General features: G+C 40.9%; 1 long non-coding RNA gene across 1 annotated transcript; it reads left to right on the top strand.

Annotated features, from left to right (window-relative positions):
• The first annotated feature begins 4,836 nt into the window (after window positions 1-4,836).
• On the top strand, window positions 4,837-6,192 carry LOC124596335. The gene is made up of 2 exons (XR_006978292.1): window positions 4,837-5,056; window positions 5,713-6,192. It is a non-coding gene; the product is annotated as an uncharacterized LOC124596335 (long non-coding RNA).
• Window positions 6,193-6,677: the final 485 nt, after the last annotated feature.

Consider the following 6,677-nt stretch of genomic DNA (forward strand, 5'->3'; position numbering starts at 1 on the left):
TGTCAGTGGTTTGGGGTGAGAGGGCGTTTACCTCGGAGCTCGGGTTTCACTGACCTGTTAACACATTTCGTTAAAACGAATGTCGCACTTGATTAAATATGGGAACGCTCTATCGATTCACCACTTAAAATGTGTATACAACTGATCTCCGAAGAGTCGTGAGGAGCATTTGCTCCGACTTTTATGCTGATATTTGCAATTACGCTTTTGATTGTTTACTTGGAATCAGCCGAAAAAAGTATTACTCGTCTCTACTTTCAAGCGACCCTTAGTGTCGCCAGAAAGCGTCTGTTTCATACCCGTTACAGGCAAAATGAGTGTGTAAAAGAATCTAACATGCCCCTCTGACAGAGCGCTCACAGATTTCATCTAGTCATATATATATTACAGTGGAGAGCCAAAGAATTGCCGAAGTCCATCGGAATGCACAATGAATGGATGCAGGTGATCTGACAGTATGCTTACGTACGTGGTACCCGTCAGAGTCGTTTCTAGACGTATCACGCCTCCCATATCACTCCAACTGCCCGCGTCCCACACCATTACAGAGCCTCCATCAATTTGAACGTCCGCTGCTGTCATACTGGTTCCATTGATTCATGAGATTTTCTCCGTACCCGTACACGTCCATCCACTCCATAAAATGTAAAACGAGACTCGTCCGACCAGGCAACATATTTCCACTCATAAGCCTTCCACTGTCGGTGGTGACGGTCCCAGGCGAAGCGCAAAGCTTTGAGCCGTTTAGTCATAAGTGTACGCGAATGGGTCTTTGGCTTCGAAAGCCCAAGTCGATGAAGTTTCATTGAATCACTCTCACACTGACTCTTGTTCATGGCCCTACACTGAAATCTGCATCAATTTGCTGAGGTGTTGCAGTTCTGTCACCCTGAAACCATTCTCTTCAGTCATTGTTGTCCCAGTTCCCCAGCCGTCGCGATGTTGGTGATTTGATGTTTTATCGGATTCCTGAAATTCACTGTACGATCGTGAAATGGTTGCACGGGATAATACTCACTTCATCGCTACCTCGGAGATGCAGTGGCCCACCGCATAAGCGCCGGCTATATAACACCGCTTTAAAATTCATTTACATCTTGATAACCTGCCATTTCAACAGTAGTAACCGATCTAACAACTGCATTAGACACTTGTTGTCTTATACAGGCGTTGCTGTCCGCAACGCAGCATTCTCCCTCCTAAGATATCTCAGTGTTTTAACACGCATGCCTACGTCAGTTTCTTTGGCGCTTCAGTGCATATATTTATAACCGCACCGCACTTATTTCGTAGGTGTACTATCCTCTAGGCACAGGGCTCTCATCTTCAAAATGGAAAGCTGTTTGGATCGCAAAGTACGTAGCATGAACGATCGGTGGCATCTATACATTTCATTTCTTCAGGATTTGAGCCTTGCTGCATTATCAGAGGCTTCGTTGATAGAAAAAGAATCTTCATTTAGAGCCTGTGCGTAAACTGTCTTGTACTAATTTTAAAAAAAGCGTTATGAGCTGATTTAGGAATTAACTTTTTTACTAGAGCTTTCTCTTCTCAATCCACATTTAACGGGGACTGCCCACAAGACGTGTGTGACATATCAACTCAGCTGTGTTGATGCTCTGTGGCACTTAACTTACGTGGAAACACGTCTTTTTGTTTTCTCGGTTTTACTACAATGACACCGAATTGAGAGAGAAGTTACAAATACCCGCCTTCTTCCAATGACATCGAATGAAACTAGGAAATTTGTGGTAACGTCTTATGGGACCAAACTACTGAGGTCATCTGTCTTTAAGCCTACACGGTACTTAAACTAACTTACGCTATGGACAACACATACACCCATGCCCGAGGGAGAACTCGTACCTCCGACGGGGGGATCCGCAGGGACCGTGACAAGGAGACTCAGACAGCGCGGTTACCCCGCGCGGCTACGTCGAATGAGAAGGAAGTGAACGGTGCAGTATGATAACCCGTCTTTTTTATCCCGGTTGTTGAAATGGCGTCGGTAATAAATAAGGCAGAGCGAACGATAATGCAGCTTGCCAAAAACAAGGAAAGTCAATCTGCTGCTTGTTGCTGCACCACAGTTCCCGGAACGGAAAATCAGAAAGGAACGGTACGATAACATTCGATGATGCGATTGGGTGTTTAAACATATATAAACGAAAATCTAAGACCGGCAGCAGTAGTATTTCTTATCGAGTGCAATGAAGGCTGCTCTGTTCTTTGTAGCTGGTAAGTATTGGCAGAATATATAAATTTTCTTTCACGATACACATTTTTTTTCTACCTTCTTTTTACATGATTTCTGAGACAGCAATTCGCTTGAAAATCTATTTACACACTCGGAGAAGAATTGGTCACTGCCACAATTTTGAGAGATGCTTGTATGGAAGGAAACAAGAAAAAATTCCTTTGCACATGGACTATGAAATGCACACCTTAATGGGCATGAGCACTTGTCCATCTTGACTACTTTGAAACACATCATGTCTACATAAGATGTTTGCTATTTCGAATCATCCACAGAATGTAATAAAGTAATGAGTAATCAAATGAGATGGCGTTATTTTGTTGTTTTGTAGCAGCATGTACTATTCATATTGTCCCTGAACTAGAAAAATATTTTTTGTGACAGGTGTACCTACTGTTCCATAGTAAATGGAAACAAGGCACCTAATTCGAATATCAATGTTTGGTGATAGATCGTAGTGAGTTACTACCTGATCGTTAACACTCGAGTGATTACTGAGTGCAACAACGATATAAATTAAAAGAATGGGAATAAATAAAGTTTTGCTTTAGTTAGCCGTAACTGGGTATGCCAATGTCGTCTGCACGAATTTAGATTGCTGAGTAGAAAGGTCGTCAGCAACAAAAAGGGGCAAAAGTTAAATTTGATAAATAGCTAATCACGAAAGTACCGGGCAAGAAAGGTAATGGCGCAAAAAATGAAGTGAACTCGCGTGAGCTTAGATGCGAAGACACGTGTAACATGAACACTGAAATCTAACATGCAATAATGTTAATTATAATTCTGCAACGACTAGCAACAGTCCATAGAAGCTATGCTGTATTACGTAATTCGTGATAATGCTGTCTGTTTAAAATATTATAAATCGTGGCCAAAACAGAGTACAGTTCTTTACCGGTTACTCCGAAAATGATGCCATAGAAACCGTCATTTATGCCAACTGTTATTTGCTAATGCTAATGCTACGTACACATATGCAATAAAGTCATTTACAGAACACAACATAAACTCGTAAACTTTCTTTGACTGTCAGTTAGCCAGCATACTTTTGTCAATAAAATATGAATTGAATTTGAATCACTTCCAGTTTGATCTTATTGTCAGATAGTTTGATCGACCTGGGTCTGTAAAGTTTGCTTTGAAGAATGTCCCAAAAAGATACTATTGCGCTGGCATGCCTGTTATGGGGCTATAAAAATACTGGCTGTATCTTACTTTGTGATGCGTTGCTTCTGATGTAATGCTTATTACGAAATTCGTTATTGGCGGTAGGCTCCTCTTGATTAGTCAGCAGCTTGAATAAAATTTATGCGTACAGCAGTCTTCATTAATTCCAACATCTTCTTGCGATCATGTTGTGTGTCCATACTCGTCCTGACTTAATTATATATTTGGTCTGCCTACATACATATTGTAACACCATTTCGATAACAATCTCCATTTCGCATTTGCGGACCGTCACACATGTCTCCACCGCACCATAGACGCTTCGCAACTCATCTCTGCCCTCTGTTCTAGGACTGCGTGCGTTCGCGACAACAATGTTATTTTTCCGTGAAATATATTCATTGCGTTAGTTGAACATAATTTTTTTGTCTCTGGCAGCTTATTTATTACAACGATCTATGTAATTATTTCTTGTTTATTCATGCAGCATACATTATATTTCGATGAAATTTAATTAATGACAAAATTCATAAGTAGATGTAGTTACGAGAAATGGTTATAAACTCATGAAAGGAAGTAGCTGAAAAATACATGAGAATTCGGGTATTACATATGACCTGCATTTGTGAGTCGTCGCTAAAGGTCATGCTCAATATGGTGTTTGGTACTGGCCTTTGTAATAAGAGGCTACCATTATTATGGCAAAAGTAGAGAAAAAACCACAATGTAAATGGTTTTCACAAGCTGTTCACAACACATACTGGTTCAGTTAGAATTAATGTATGTGCTGCACCTACCCAGAACTATCAATACGGTTAACAGTTTCCCAAACTGCTCATAGCTCTTACGGAAAGCGTTTTGAGCCCATTTGTACTGGACATTTCTAATGGCTTGATCCAAACTACCTCTCTAAGTATGCAGCACTTCTTTTATACCGAGTGTATTGTGATCAGTAGTGGGCATGTGACACTTCCTCGTCGTACCCTTGACATTATCTTTCCCAGTATCCGTTTTGTTCTGTTAAGAGCAACGTGTTGAGTTATATCAGCAATTAGGTACCAAAACAGTCTCGTGTTGTGGTACAAAACATCTTTTAGCGTTCTGCACAAGTGTCACAAATATGCCGTAATCTGCTGCTACAGCTTTCCTAATAACAGTTACTTAGGATATATGTACAACTTAGAGTCTACCAGACAACAGAGTACCATTGCCATCCAGAGGAGATAGATTTGCAAGTGGCAGAATTGTGGCACTAGTCATTTGAGTTGCACCTTATCTCCGTATATTCAAGCTAGCACATGGCAATCAGATTACCTGACAATAGTATCAGAGCGCTAGATGGTAAAGTTGCACCAACAGCCAGTTGACAAAGCTGCAATCTGTAATAATATTCATTGTTTTCTATAGCATTGGTCGCAGTTGCGGCGGTATACGGACGACCAGAAGAGTCGACCACTGCCGCCATCCAGGGTGAGGAACAGCCGTCCGCCACCATCCCGTCTGTGAGAACATTGGTGGCGGCGTCGTACGCGGAAGAAGACGACGATACCATTTGTGTCCAGGCAGACAACAAGTTCTACTTGTATGCCAATTCACTGAAGCTGTATTCTTGCTACAACCTACTACCGACGGGTAAGTTACTTTCCATAGCACGATTTTGTATCCATTGTTGACAAGATAACCACAAACTGTTGACTATAAAATTTTTGAAGGGTTCCAAAGTGAATGTGTTAAATCAAACCATCAAGGGAAAATGTTTATCCTTACGTTACACTTTAACGGTAAAATGTTACCTCTCCGTGAACAATGGAAGATACGGCACTTTACGAAAATGCAACTCATTAACATTCTTCACCAAAACCATTCAGAGCAATTTCCAGCACATATTTAATCCTTTTTTCCAGTTATTTGTTAGACTCTTAAATGTGATGCATTTTTTATCTTTCTACGATGTAGAATCTGAGTTCTACCATCCGAATTATATTATATAAAGCTACATGAAGTTCTCCATGGGCTTTGGTCTCAACATTTAGCGAAGAGATATTTTAATAGGCAATAGATATTCGTGCTGTGGGGTTTATTTTGACAGTACTGTGTTGCCTGTTTGGTACCTAGAGGTCTTCCACAATCTCACTGTTATGGCACCATAAGAGAGCGAAAAATGAAATTCATGCCATGTAAATAGTTGATGACTTATCATTGTGTTATCAGTAGTAAATGTATAATGGTATATATTTCTATTCATAGTTTCTAACTCTATTAAAATATATTTCTTCTATTTATTGTAGTTTACGTGGTGAAACCAAAGAGTCTGTGTAAACCAGTCCTGTCCGACTGTCCCAAGAACTAGGAGTATTGCAAGTGTGTCGGCTCATCCTGGAGGAGCTGACTCATCTAGGATTGAGTGAAGACGAGATGGCTGAGCTGTTGACTGAAGACATCAACAATTTTCACAGAAAGAAGTAAATTCCAAGAGCGTAGAACTTACCTCTTTCACTAGCAAGAAAAACTGGTGGAATCAACATATCTTGTTTTGTGATACTTTCTCATTGCTTCATGATATGCAATAAATCAGCTTTACAACCAGGCTACAAACTGAGTGGAAGAATTATTTTTTAAACATGGTTTAGCCTGTTGTATCTTTCTGTTGGACTTTTAATAGTTTTATTCTGACACAATAAAACTGTTCTTTCATGTCCTCAACTGTTATATATCAATTGTAGAACACATTTCCTAATCTGTAGCTTTACATAAATAGTGGCAAAGTATAACTGCGTATTATTTATACAAAATATACAACATCCATTCATGCTAACCATGAACCATCCAAATACCCTGTTCTTGCCTCAACACTTTAACTGGAACGATGACACCGATGGACGCTGAGGAGACTTATGACTGACACAGTGGCTTGTCCTTGCCTTTCCTGGATAACACATGAAATAGTTAAAAGCCAGAAAAAATGGTGTCTTCTCTGGCCGGCCATCCGACTGCTCCTGCTCCTCACCGATGGCCAGACCTGCACTCTGGGCAACGCCATCGCCGTGCCACTGGAACGACGCCATCTGCAGCGTCACAGAACCCCTGGTTGCCACCCGTGGTAGCAACGCGGCCACATCCTGCCATCTGAAGTCGCCTCGCAAACTAAAGACGTATACACCTGCAGTTGCGATGCCGTAATATTTGTAGGGGACGCTGCATCGTGCCAGAAAATAGAGGGCATATATATAAGAATGTCTGCGCTCTATGAATT

This window comes from Schistocerca americana, chromosome 2 (genome assembly GCF_021461395.2).
Source record: "Schistocerca americana isolate TAMUIC-IGC-003095 chromosome 2, iqSchAmer2.1, whole genome shotgun sequence".
In the NCBI taxonomy this organism is placed as follows: Eukaryota; Metazoa; Arthropoda; class Insecta; order Orthoptera; family Acrididae; genus Schistocerca; species Schistocerca americana.